General features: G+C 41.3%; 1 long non-coding RNA gene across 1 annotated transcript in view; it reads right to left on the reverse strand.

Annotated features, from left to right (window-relative positions):
- Window positions 1–3,208: 3,208 nt before the first annotated feature.
- The window catches only part of LOC125128052 (uncharacterized), a 361,128-nt gene continuing 349,734 nt past the window's right edge, over window positions 3,209–14,602 (reverse strand). Inside the window, exon 6 of the long non-coding RNA XR_007135124.1 lies at window positions 3,209–3,313. This is a non-coding gene — a long non-coding RNA (uncharacterized LOC125128052). The remainder of the gene's footprint in view (window positions 3,314–14,602) is intronic.

A 14,602-nucleotide genomic window follows, 5' to 3' on the forward strand; every position in this document is an offset into this window, starting at 1 on the left:
GATTGAGGTAAATACTTTGAACTATTTAAAAGAAATGTACTATTTAAAACTGATTCCTAATCTTGATTTGTACTTACATCTCCAGCCTAGAACTAATCAGTAGTACCTACATTAGGAAACCACCAATAAACCCCATTTGATATAATAAAATGATAATCAGCATTTTTACTCCAAGAGAGAAGGCACAGGTAGTGAGACATCACTGCCTAGAAAATTGCTACATAAGATTTATAGAAATGATCCAGGCAATTTCAGTTTTCTAATATCAATGAAACCATGTCTCTTGCTCAGCACTTTTTCTAGAAGAGTCTGAGTCAGCTTTTTGATACCCTAGAGGTCTGGTTTTGTACTATGGTTCAGTTTCCAATGTTCAGAAATATCCTTCCTGGTGGGAAGTGTTCTCACTCAAGCAATTGAGACAAGCTTTCTGATTAAATACCCTTTGTATCCTCCAGTGCCTCTTTCATTTGCTCTGTCTCTCTTACATCTCTCTGGGATAAAATTCATTCCACATTTTAAATAAAACACATCTGCTTAATCCTGCCCCAAAGAAACTTCTACTGTCCTATTTCTTTTAATAGCCATGTGATCTACTAATGAACATCGAACAGCAGAGATTAAACAGGAAATGTCTCCCTAGTTGTGCTTTATCCATTAAACACGTGTGAATCTGTGATGATCTCGGCTCTTGTTGTGCCTGATGACTAATTGAGTTTGAGACAGTGGCTGTCAAATGCTGGAAAAGGAATGATTTATGCTAAGGATATTTTTGGTCTCTGATACATTCAGCTTCAGAGGGAATAAAAGAAGTTGTTACCATATCAGGATTGTGACAATAGGCAGTTTCTAACAATGGAATTACCCTCCTACAAAGAACCAGTCTATTAGCTGAAAGCATCAAGTTTTCCATTTTTGTTTACACCCCCTGCTCCTGCATAGGTGATCCTGCAGATTTTTATTTGCATTTATTTCAGTTGCAACATTTCTTCCATTCTCAGTTATCCTTCCCTAAGATCTTATTGAAGCTGGGAGCCATGGAAATAAGTGATGACCTCAGTAAAGAGCCAGCTGCTGTGCCTAGCCCCCTCTTTAGATGATGTATGATGTACCACCTTGGCCACTCTCTCAGAAATAGCAAGTCAGGAACAATGGTTAACCATGGAGGAAACACATACTCTGCCTGTAACTTGATACCATTGCTCAAGCTCAGGACTGTAAAATGGCAGTAGGTGAATAGAAATTTTAGGCAGAGGTGTACAAACTGGTTTATAGTACTGACTTATTGGGAAAATAAGGGGGGGGGTCAGGGATTTAGTAGGGGAGAGGAGGCTGATTTTTAATTGTTTTAACATACACAGGGTGCATAAGTCAGAAACAAAACTAGGTCAACCTGTAAGCTTTAGAAATGCCCAAAACATGCTGAATGTTGGTGACTATATGTTGTCTTGTTTTAGCACAGGGATAATTTAATCAACTAACCAGATCTGAAAGTTTGGCATGGATCACAATGTGAAGAGACTTCTGAATTTGGTGACATTGGTTCATTGGATATTCTGCTGCCCCTGGGAGTTGCCTCTCACGGATCCAGGAACAGTATCACCATTTTCCTACTTGCAGTTTCCTCCAAGCTCCATTGCTCTTATGTCATCAATTCTGCTCCAGGTAACACTGATTCTGTCAGCTCCTCAGATGGGCCCAGAGGTCACACTTCTCTCCATTTACCACCCGAGCTGTTGCTCATAGCCCAAAACTTTGACTCCTACAAGATTTTTCTGATAATATGTTACATGGGTCTTCAGTGACGTACATGGAAATGGAAATAAAACTCCTCCAAGGGCTTAGATCCCCAGGAGTGAGGAATTCAAAGGATGAGTATTCACATCTCAGGGTAACAGAGGGAGTTTTCATCCCACCTCCTTCCTCTCTCATGACTGACTCCTCCTGTCCCCATCAGGTGTCCAATGCCTTCAAGCTGCCTGCTCAGCCCTATAGCCTCTCTCAATATTATCTCCTTCCTTAGGAAAAGCCCTATGTTTTTCTCTTACCCCAACAGCCCTGTTTAGAACATCCAACAGCAAGACTCACACAGTGGGACCTCCTGTTGTGGCTCAGTAGTAATGAACCCGACAAGTATCCATGAGGATGCAGGTTCAATCCCTGCCTTGCTCAATGGGTTAAGGATCTAGTGTTGCCGTGAGCTGTGGTATAAGTCTCAGATGCAGTTTGGATCTGGCATTGCCACGGCTATGGCGTAGGCTGGCAGCTGCAGCTTCGATTCAGCCCCTAGCTGGGAACTTCCATATGCCACATGTATGGCCTTAATAAACAATAAAAAGAGGAAAAAAAGAATCACACAGCGCTTGGGCTGTGACACTCGGCAATAAGAGATAAATGTAACGCAAAGGGAATTTACATAGATGGGAAGTTCAGGAGCACACTGACTCCAGGGATACCTGGATCCAACAGCTTCGACACTGTCTTCAGAGAGATATCTCCATTTCTTAGCAATTCCTTCTTGGTTTTGGTTTCATTTGAAGGCACTGCCTCCCTATGTAATGGGAAACAGGACCACCAACAGCTCTACATTTACCTCATCCTTACAGCTAATGGTCCCAATAATTCCAGTAAAAACCCCAGGCTGGGCTCTGATTGGTGGAGCTTAATATTGTATTATCCCTGAATCACTTACAATGTCCAAGTGCATTGTGTTCTGATTAGTCAGCCTGGGGTCATATACCCACTCTAAAGCACTTATAATGGGCTACCCACTAGAAATAGGGGTTTTGTTACCATAAGAAGGTAGGTCAAGAAGCAAACTTAGTAAAGTACAACTATAGCGATGCTAACAGTCCACTGATTAAATGGATAAATTAAATTAATACTTGTTAAAATGCCTCAGCCCTAATAAATAGGTCCATGACAGAGAAATCTCCTCCATCAATAACAGGCTAGCAGGAATCAGAGTCTAGAATTAGAACCATTCTAATCATATTTCCTGCTTTTGGCCATATTGCAGCCATATCTAACTCCCTCAAAATGTAATTAAGTGTAATATGTAGAATATTCATATTAGAATTGGCCCTGCTTGGGCATCACTGTCTAAAGTAACAATATTCAAATTCTTTTAAGTACCAGGACTTTCTTCAAATAAAATTATATGGAAAATTCCAATATAAAATGAATGAATATGAGCTGTTCTACTTACATTTGAGATTTGGAGGTGATGAAGAGTAGAGAAGCAGATACAGATATGGGAGTCTAGCACTTTCCCACTTGTTGGCCAAGGGGTACATCCTTGGAACCCCTGGGGTTTCTGAAAGAACAATTGGAAAACAACAGATATGACTGCTATGGACACCGGTCTCTTGACTGTTAACTAACTACTATGTTAGTTAAGCCTGCCTAATTCAGTTTCCTTACCATAACCAACTGTGAAGGAGCTCATTTACAATAACAAGAATAATAATGTAAATATTTTGAGACATATTGAAATAACCGTAACCCAAAAGAAAATTACTCACATAACAACCTGAAGTCAAATCAATATTTCAATTTATCTATGTCAATCTGCTAGGCATTGTCTATATAGCTGTTTGATTATTAAATATTTATAATACTACTCATGATTACATATTCTAAACTTTATATTAGTACTATGCTATATATATTTTTGCTTCTTTTCTTTCTCTCTCTCTTCTCCCCCCACCAAGTAACCACTATTAACAGCCTGTTTTCTATTTTTGTACACCTTTCTTTAAGCTTATACAATCATATGTAAACATATATACATGTCTATGGGGAACAGTAGTGTTTTTTGCTTACAAATATGAAATTATTAGATACAGTAGATACTTCTCACATCTTACATTTCTCATTGTAGAATTCTTTGTGGAAATCCCTCTTGCTCAACTAGTATTCATTACTTTCATTCATTTGTTCTAATTCATTCTTTAATATAGAACATTAAAACATTCCCTGGAAGCTTAGAAATATTACTGTATTTTTGTCCCCACAATAAGGGAACCAACCATTGTTACATACTTACTATATGCCAGGCCTCATCCTAGGCCTTTAATCTATCATCCTATGAATTCTCCTAACAGCTCTGTAAGACATCAATGGTCATTCCAACTCAGTTGAGAAACTGAGTCTCAGACGAGTTAAGTAGTTTTCCCAAAGTCACACAGTTGGTATAAGTGGTAAAGCTAAATTTTAACCCAAGTCTGCTTATTCCTAATCTAGTCCTCCTACCTGTATCCCATTATAAACTCAGCAAGTAGAATAGAGTATTAATTGAAAAAAGCTGGACACAAAATTGCATGTGTCTCACATGAGCCTACCTATTTAAAAATGAAACACATGATTAAAAGTTTGAAAAGGAATACACTAAAGCATTAATAGGCTATCCATTTGGGTTTATGAGATCATAATAATTATGTTAATAATAGCTAAAATCTAAGAGTTCACTACATGCCAGGCACTTTGCTAAGGACATTGTATCATTATATAATTGTCTCATTAAATCCTCATAACAACCACTTGGGGCAGGTATGGTTATTTTTCTCATTTTTGCAGAAGAGGAAGTGATAAGTGGCTTGCCCAAAGTAACAAAGCTTGTGAGTTCAGGGCTCAAATTCAATCTCCAAAGACCTTGCTCATAACACTGTAGTCAAGCCTTTTACTAATAATGAACATATACTTTTTTTTTTGGCCATGTCTGCAGCATGTGGAAATTCCCCAGGCCAGAGATTGAACCCATAACATAGCAGTGACCTGAGCCATAGCAGTGACAACGCCAGATCCTTAACTCGCTGAGCCGCCAGGGAACTTCTATACTTTTTGTTTTTAATCAGACAAAAAAGCTAAAGATTACAATGAAATCAGATCAGGAACCAAATTTTCTTCAATGTATGGTTACTCAACATGACATGGGTGCTTCCTGGGCTTGGCCCATTAGTCACCATAAAGGTTAATCTGGGCTATAAGGCCTTACCCTGGCCAAGTGCCTATAGGACATGCAACACTAAGTCACTTTCTCCAGCCAAGAGAAGCCCTCCTTCATGGTGGGTCAGCTCATGCCCTCTCTGGGAACACTTGCTGGGTGATCTGCTTCACCCCCAGGGTTATGTGACAGGGATCTAATGACTGCTGGTTTTACTTGCATTTTCTCTTTTTCTAGACTCTGATGCCTGCCTCCCCTCCATCCCCCTTTTGCTACCAAGTCTCTGGTTCACCTATAGGCAGAACCCTCATTGCTCACTTGCTGGTAGCCTTAGAAGGGTCGGCTGCAAAGCCTACAAATCACAGACACATCTTCAAAAATGATCAGAAAAGGGGGCAAAATTGCCAGCATAATTTCCGCTTGACCAACTAGTCAGCTTCTGTCATCTCCTGAACAGGGGACTGGACTCTGACTGATGCCCCAGCACCACCCAGCTCTGTCAGTTTCCCTGGTAATGTCTCTGCTCCAAGAGCAGGTAGCTGGAGCATGCTTCTTAATACTGCTTCCTCCCTGGCTTGGTCCTTGACCACAGCAGCCCTCGTGTTTTCAACTGAACACGGAGCTGATGTTTCCTCCTGACACATTCAATGCTGTCCTTCAGGTTTAGCAGTTCTGAGAGCTGGACTTCTGCATCCAATGAGGGGTAGGGCTGACACTCATTCTGCAGCCACTCTGTCAGGCAGCTTACAACTGTTCCCAACCTGTGGCTTCCTTCTCATGGGAACTGGGCACACTGATCCACCTGGAGCCCAGGTGTGGCAGTTCAGGTGTCAGAGGTGGTTAGACAAGTCTACAGCAAGTCTGTATGAATTGATAACCTCCTGAGGACTCTGATCTTTAGTGACTATAGACTCTCTCTGGCTTTTCTCAGGGCAACACAGAGTATTACAGCAATTCTCAGTTTTCCTTACAACAATAATGTCCTTTGAGAGGCTGATTAATATGTTACAAGGGGTGGGGAAATATCTGTTAGTAAAAGAGTTTGGAAAACTCTGCCTCAATAACCTTTATTGGAGATTGATAATTCTCATTAGAATATCCAAGGGTCTGTGAAACCCTGCCATAAAGAAACCTGCTTGGATGGGCTGCGTCCAGTGTTCCCCAAACTTACTTATAAGACTCCAGCTCACCACTTGGTCCCCTAGAACACCCATGGACTGCACATTGAACACAGATGTTCTAACATAGCCTGGAAATCTCAGTGGCCTGAGACTGAGTAGATGAGGGTAATCATCCAGTTAGGCCTCTAGCCAGCCTTATACGAGTCTCTTCACCTCTCTGGGCCTCAAGTTCTCCATCTGTAAAAGGGGGTTAGATTAAGACTATTTTCAAATCAATCCTGAGGGAAATGTAAAGTGTCTAGGGACGTGCCTTAAGCACTTCCTCAAAGAATAAAGTGGAAGAAAGGTCAGCGTGGAGCCCCCCAGACCTCCTCCCCGCAACTAGCATAGCTTCATTGAAAGCCGTTGTATATATAATAAAGTATCCTTATCAGAAAGCCTTTAGAATTTCTTTTAGAAGAGAAGGAAGTGGGAACAGCATAGAAGAGGGGAAGAAGAATGTGAGGATGCACACTGCCGTCTCGGTCCGCTGACTCCTGTCTCACTCTCCCAGGTGAGACAGAGGTTTAGTGCCACCACCATCCCCCAACCCCTCTGCCACCCAAAGGCTGGATGTGACATGGTCTGACACTCCTGACACCACCAGCAAACCTTTATTTCTCACCGTGAGGTATATGGACTACATGGGTGCTTATTAAAATGCAGATGCCTGGACTCTATCTCAGATCTATTGAATCAGAACTGGGGGAGAGCAGGACCTGAGGATCTGAATTTTAACAAAGGCCTCAGCTGATTCTTAGAGACTCAGATCCACCGCCCAGATCTCGGGAGTTGGTTAGTTTCCCCAACACTAGGTATTTCATTCCCCACCCCCAATTGACAAGAGTTATCCTTCTGGCAGGTGCTAGAACTCAGCAACACCCCCACTACAGAACACCCCATTACAGACTTCTATGTGGGTCCAAGTGTGCACAGAGGATGCTAAAGGCGGGGCCTGGGAATGAAGGTCCAAAATTAGTTATAGGAAAAGGAAAGTCTGGAATGTACATAGGAAGCTAAAGGTCTGTCAAAATAGGGTTGGAACTGGAGAAGTAAAAAGGACGCTACAGAAATTATGTCTGGCCAAAGACAGAGAGAACATCTGGCTGAATTCCAAAGATATGGGCTGGGACTTGTTCTGTCTTTTCTAACTTGTTATTACTAGGAATTTGCATACTACCAGTTTATGTTTGCAGAAGCACAATAAAATTGTTGAAAAGATAGCAGGAAAGCAGCAGATAGGGATGGGATCAGAAACAATCATTTTCCTCCTTTCCTCTTCCCCTAAAGTGCAAGGTACATCATAGGTCTCTGGGAAAATACAGGTGGGCTTTTGGGATAGTTCCTCCCTCATCCCTAAGCTGCTGTGCAGTAGGCTCGTGGGATGGACAGCACCAGGACACAGGGCCCCACCTTTTGCATGTGACTAAACTGAGGGCAAAGCTTGATGAAGTCAAAGGAGGGTCTCTAAATCCCAGCATCTGGTTTCTCTCTATAAACTCTGAGCCAGATGTTCTGGCTTCTCTCCATCTTTGTGATGTCCATGGCCTCAGATTTCCATCACACCTTCCTTGTCTGTCATATAAAGCATGTGACTAAGAGAGTAGGCTTTGATGTCAGACAGACATGGGGTTGAATCCTGGCCCTGTTGCTCACACACTCTACAGATTAGGTCACTTACAAAGCTAAGGGTTGGTAAGCTTTGGTAAAGTGTTGGTAAGTGACCTTATTTGCCTTGGGGGTAACAATGACCAGTGCCTGCTGCATTAAGACATTACAAAGATTCAAGGGAGAAATGACTGGGCAGGCCTTATATTTAGACTTTTATTATATGTTGCAGGTCTCCAACAAGCTCTTTCCCAATTCACGCAGCAGAGAAAGTGTAAAACCTTCCTAGATAGTCAGAGGTTATTGTACTGAATTCTGCAAGAGGTGAAATAGAATAATTCATGTTTGTGGTATAAAGTGAGGAGAGCATTGGAGTTCCTGTAGTGGTCCATGAGGATGCAGGTTTGATCCCTGGCCTTACCCAATGGGTTTAAGGATTGGTGTTGCCATGAGCTGTGGTGTAGGTTACAGACATGGCTTGGATCTGGTGTTGCTGTGGCTGTGGCATAGGCCAGGAGATACAGTTTCAATTGGACACCTAGCCTGGGAACCTCCATATGTCGCAGGTGCAGCCCTAAAAAAGACAAAAAAAAAGCCAAAAAAAACACAAAAAAAACCCAAAAACAGAACCAGCCGAAGTCCATCCCTTATATAACCCCTATATGCCTCAAGCTGTTGCATCCATAAATTGGGGGTAATATCTACCCCTTGGGTTCTTGTGAGGATCAAATTAGTTACTCTTTAAAAAGTACTTAGAAGACTTTCTGCAGTTGTTAAGCCCTCAATAAATATAGGCTGTGATCCCAAAGAAGGGGGCTGCAGTAAAGAAGCACTCTGATAATAAAACCCTCCACGCTTGCTTCATAGAACTCAAGAGGTCCTGCAAAACAAGTCCCTCTCTCCTGGTGCTCATCATATCATTTCAAGCCATATTAAAAATAAAAACACCTAAAATTTATTGAGTACTCACTGCGTGCTAGGAATGCTAAGCAATTTACATGCATTTTTTTCTATCACCTTCACAATAATCCTGTGAGATGGGACTATAATCCCATTTTTGCGAATAAGGAGAATTAGTACCTAAATACCTTAAGGGTCTTGCTCTACATCTCACAGCCTCAAAGAGGCAAAACTAGGATTTGAACCCCCTAAACCCACAACTGCAAAGACCATACCCTTCACCATCCCAGACGTAGCCAAGTCGGTTTCATCATCCATCATCCCACCTGCTAACAGCTGCCTGGAGCACAGGATTCTGAGGCATAAATATCCTTGCTTAAGAGGAAGGATTGCTGGCATTGATTAGAAATGTCTAGGTGCATGCTAGCTGGGGGGGATGGGAGGGTCAAAACTTAGACCAGCTATTTGTTGCCCCTGCACTTTGCTATGGCAACACAGATGGTGGTAAAGTTTTCCTAATTTTATTGAAGATTATATTTAAATACACACAAATCAGGTGAATGCTCTCAGGAGTTGCTAATGATTTCAGATCTGTAGTCCAACTTCCCTGCCACTGTAATTTAATTCACAAGGTATTTCAGTGCACACCAATGAAGGCAAATAGTTTTGTGACTAAGCCTCATCTGTAGATGATCCAAAATGACTCTTCTTTGGTTTTAGAGTTCCAGCAGAGATATGGCACTTTAAAATTGTTAGTAGACCCTCTGACATGATTGATAGATATTCCAGGAACTTTCTGAATAGTGTCAAAGATTTCAATGAGAAAGAGATATTCCATCTTTCATGTAAAACTTGAAGAAACAAAATGTTAACCTCCTGAGGCTCACACCTGATTATGTTAAGTATTTTCCAACTTCCTTATGCCCATGGTTCTCAAACTTCAATGTATAGGAAAAATTGACATTAGGAAGTTTGAAAGCAGATTTCTAGTTCCCTGCCTGGGAGATTTTAATCCAGACTGTCAGGAAATGGAGCTGGGTAATTGCATTTTAAACAGGTACCACAAGGTTTTAGGACCACACCTGGGAAGTCTTGACCTTAAGCAATGCTAGAAAACAGCAGTGCCCCCTGTTTTTCAACAGATGGAAACCTTTTCTATACAAAACAGTTCTCAGGCATCACTTGATATCAGTTGAGAAAACAAAGGATGGCAACAAACTACAATTCATTTTGTAGTGATTTCAGATAAATATGTGTATGTTTACCACAATAGTGTACAGAGAGATATTTGAGAAAGAGTAGGAACTCTTTATAAGAGATAGTGTTTAATTTGTCTATAGGCAATGGTTGGTGCACATTTGGGTTTCAAATCTTCTGCAAATAACTCTGCGAACCTTTCCTCCACCCTGCTTCCAACCCTGCCTGCCTACAGAGGGCCAAGGTGGGAAACCACTGACTATGGCTTTGATTCCTGCCCTTTCTAGCACAGTTGTCCCTTGGCGTGCAGAGGGACCATCACTGACCTGAGGAGAGAAGAAAAATCAAAGTGATGATTCACACATAAGTGAGCACTTGTGTGACAGGAGTGGATCCATATTAGCTGCTTTTACATACATGTGTTTATTTAAAAGCAAGAGTACAATTCCTTTTTCCATCATCTGCACCAACACAGTCAAAACCCAAATCTGATGAATAAATTCTCATGTTACTATAAAATCAGATATCTCCATCTCTTATATCTTCATTCCAGTTTTATGCTTTGGATGGCTAAAACTCACAACTGTAAATAATACTGAGTCAGGAAAAAGTGCTGGGCATGTACTGTGAGCAAAGCACAATGCTGAGTACCATACAGACCTCATTAAATACAAGCTTGGGTTGAATACTGGAAATTCTCATCCTTAAAGAAGTACGCATTTGGATATCTTTGGATGGTTCCTATTCTGTTTACTAAATTCAAAACTCTTCTCAACTTTAGAAGTGGAAAAATAGAAAGGATAGTCTCTCCTTAATACAGAGTTCCTGGGTTCTAACAGATGTGGCTTAAATAAGATTGCGATGCCAATTGCCTTTCTTTTTTTTTTTTTTTTTTTTTTTTGGTTGTTGTTGTTGTTGCTATTTCTTGGGCTGCTCCCATGGCATATGGAGGTTCCCAGGCTAGGGGTTGAATCGGAGCTGTAGCCACCGGCCTACACCAGAGCCACAGCAACGCGGGATCCGAGCCACGTCTGCAACCTACACCACAGCTCACGGCAACGCCGGATCCTTAACCCACTGAGCAAGGGCAGGGACCGAACCCGCAACCTCATGGTTCCTAGTCGGATTCGTTAACCACTGCGCCACGACGGGAACTCCCCAATTGCCTTTCTTAAGCTCACATTCGAATTAGCTTGGGTTTCCTGAGGTATCTCCGGGTAGACAGTGGAAGGTGCTGGTCTAGAATTCAAAACTCACAGACGGAATCTATAAAGCATGTGTGGACAATAAGAAGCAATGAATGTACATAAAGGAAAAAGACATCACAATTATCTATAACTGGGAAGTGCTTGCCCAGTGCCTATCGCACCTGGCACTGAAGGACTGGCTGGATATTCCTACACATTTGTTTGAGGTTGTCAAAAATATAAACAATGAGACTTGAACCATGGTAAAAGACCAAACTTGGTAACCCAAGGACAAAAGCACTGAGAAAGCTGTCTTAATCGACACAGTTCTGATTGTTTCTGGCCAAGCTATGCCTGGATTTTAAAACCATCAGGCTCATAGATGATTGAACTGTATAGTTCATTAAGAAATGCTTGAAGGGTGATGAGAAAGGAGAAAATGAGAACTGCTTCATGGGGGGAATTTTTTTTTAATGCTATTTGTCTTCATGACGCCAAGGAGAAGCACAAGGAGATTCAGCAGCTGCATTTAGTTTGTGATGACCTTTCACCTCTGCTGATCTCTGACCCAGCTGTTTCAATCACACAGACGCAGTGGCTCGATGAGGAGATGTTTAAGGAGACAGTTTTCCTTTGTAGCACAGTGGGAGGAAGAGAAGTTGAGAAGAAAAATCCCTCCAGCACAACAAAGTCTCTGTGCTTTAGCTGACAAAGGGTTAACAGACCATCAGGTCCAGTTTCTGCTCAGCAGTTTAATTGCTGCAGGCCAGGGAAACACTGGAGGGAGAGAGGCTGTTACTGGGGCCCTCATTTTTCAAAGACCTGTCAGAAAGCTGGGCCACCGAATGGGTTGGATACAGAAACCAGGAATTGGGTCTTTTCCAAATGCAAATGACTTGGGTGCTATTGACTTGTTCCTTAGCAGGAGTTCTTTAGTTGTTGGCTACCACTGTCCTTTCACCTGTTAATAAACTGTTTACCCAAAGAAGCACACCATATATATACGGAGATGGTATGAGAGAAAGAGGGAGAGAGAGTATGATTTTACAGCAGAGTTCCCAAAGCTTAGGATGCATCAGAACCACCTGGAGGTCTTCTTAAAACAGATAGTATTTGGCCCACACTTTCAGATTTGTTTCAGTCAATCTGGGTGGGGCCCAGAAATATGCATTTCTAGCAATCCCTAGGTGATGCTGCTGCTGCTGCCAGTTTTAGGATAATGAATGTTACATATTATGAGTTATAAAAATGCCGAATATTATCATTATTAATAATACCTACTTTGAGTACCTACCATGAGCCAGTGCTATTAATTCTCCAAGGCAGGTATTATTGCCCATTTTACCAATTAAGTCCTGATCCAAATACAACTCCCAAGCCCATGCCTTTAACTACTTAAATATTTTTCTTAACAATTAATAAAACAATGAGTTAAAATTAACAAAGATGCAAGGTTTTTTGTTTTTTATGGCCACATCTGCAGAATATGGAATTTCCTGGGCCAGGGATTGAATCCGAAGCACAGTTGTGCCCTATGCTACAGCTGCAGCAACACTGGATCCTTTAACCCACGGCACCAGGCCAGGGATCGAATCTGTATGGAGCCACTACATTTGGATTCTTAACCCACTGTGCCATGTCAGGAACTCTGCAAGTATTTTCAATCAATGTATTTTCTATATTCTAATAACATGCATACCTGCACTAGCTGTAAAAGTATAAATTTCTTTTTCAATATGACACTTAGAGATTTTAAGAAAAGGAATATCCAAGGAATATTGTGAAATCAACCAGCCAACATATATGTACTGAGTTCTTCCTGATACTTGAGGAGCACAGGACAAGACAGCTTCCTGACCGATTGCACCTGAAACTATCAGGGAATAGTCTGATAGGAGTATAAATGTCAAACATGAGTGATGTGAGGTTTGTTTTTTTTTTGTTTTTTGTTTGTTTGTTTTTGCCTTGGCAAATAGTACTAAGTGCAAAAGATGACATGGCACCCAAACAATATCTTAGAGCAGTAGTCCTCAAGCTTTACCCAGCATCAGAGTCACCTGAAGGGCTTCTTGAAACCCACATAGCTGCCTCCCTGTTTCATATTTAGCAGGACTGATGGGAAGCGGAAGAATTCGCATTGCTAACAATTTCTCACATGATGCTGAAGCTGGTCCAGAGACCATGCTTTAAAACCCATCATTTTAAAACAAGCCTTCCTGAAGTCTCATTCAAATTTTAGGTGTTGATTCAGCAGATATTGCTCGAATGCCTACCACATGTAAAGGTTCTTTCTAGCTCTGATAAAGCTGTTAGCCAAACAGAAATCTCTGCCCTCTCAGAGCTCACTATTTAGGAAAGACAGCTGCCCGGAAAGAATGAACACACAGTGGACAGTTGGAAGAATCTATTTTAGTGTGTTCACCTCTCTGAGGAGATAATATCCATCAGAAGAAGCCAGTGTGGACATCTAGGTTGAGTCCTGAAGAGGAAGTACAAAGGCCCTGAGACAGATATACGCAGTGTGTTCAAAGAAAAGCAAGGAGACTAGTGGCAGAAGGGGCACATGCAAGAGGAGAGTAGTAGATGAGACTCAGAGTTAATAGGAACCTGCATTTCCAAAAAGCTCCTCAAGAAATTCTAATACACATCCAGGTTTGGAAATGACTTCTGAGATGCACTTATTTTTCTTCCTTTACTTCTTTAAAAAAAAAAATTATTGAAGTATAGTTGACTTACAATGTTGTGTTAATTTCTGCTGTACAGCAAAGAGATTCGGTTATATATTAATATATAATTTATGTATATATATTTGCATAATTTTTATTCAAAATTTATTATCCTAAACAAGAGCCTGAGCCAAACTGACATATTGAAAGAATAAATGGAGGAAAGGGCTGAATCCAAGGAGGAAAGGGCAGCTCTTGATGACTGACAAAATACGGACAGCCAAGGAAGGAAAGAATGGATGTGCATGGCTATGAATGGGAATTTGGAGGAGTGGAATTTACAAAGGGACAATAACAGTCTGCTTTCATACCTAAGTGTATGTAAAATAAATGAAAATGTGTGTGTGTGTGTGCCTGTGCACACGCACGTGTGCCTGTGTTGAAAAACAGAAGAGATAATAAGACTTGGGAAAAAGGTCCTAGCTTTATGCAAACTGGTGACAAATGAAGCCCCCTGATTAAATAAGCTCCCTGAAGAAGTAGGTATGAAGAGTGGAGAAGAGAAGGTCAAGATTTAGCCCTGGTGGAGAGAGATGACCGGGGAGGAAGAAGAGATAAAGAATCAACAGCAGAGAACAAGAAAAGTACGACAGCCTGCAAGCCTATTACCCTAACTTACCATTTCTGACAGAGCTGCAGCAAACACAAAATGGGCAAAGGTCAGTTTTTCTGTCCTTCAAGCATATGGGTGTATAACCAGCTGGCTTTGTAAAAAGGATCTCCCATTATGGACAACACTTTATCCCATAAATAAGTCAGACTCAATTATTTTATATCAAAACAATATCTTAGCTTTTAACGAGCACAACTGCCAATACCCAGAGTCACGCATTATGAATCACTATTTGCTCCTTCCTACACTTTCTAATTTCCTGCTAAGGA

The sequence above is a fragment of the Phacochoerus africanus genome, chromosome 5 (assembly GCF_016906955.1).
Source record: "Phacochoerus africanus isolate WHEZ1 chromosome 5, ROS_Pafr_v1, whole genome shotgun sequence".
Classification (NCBI taxonomy): domain Eukaryota; kingdom Metazoa; phylum Chordata; class Mammalia; order Artiodactyla; family Suidae; genus Phacochoerus; species Phacochoerus africanus.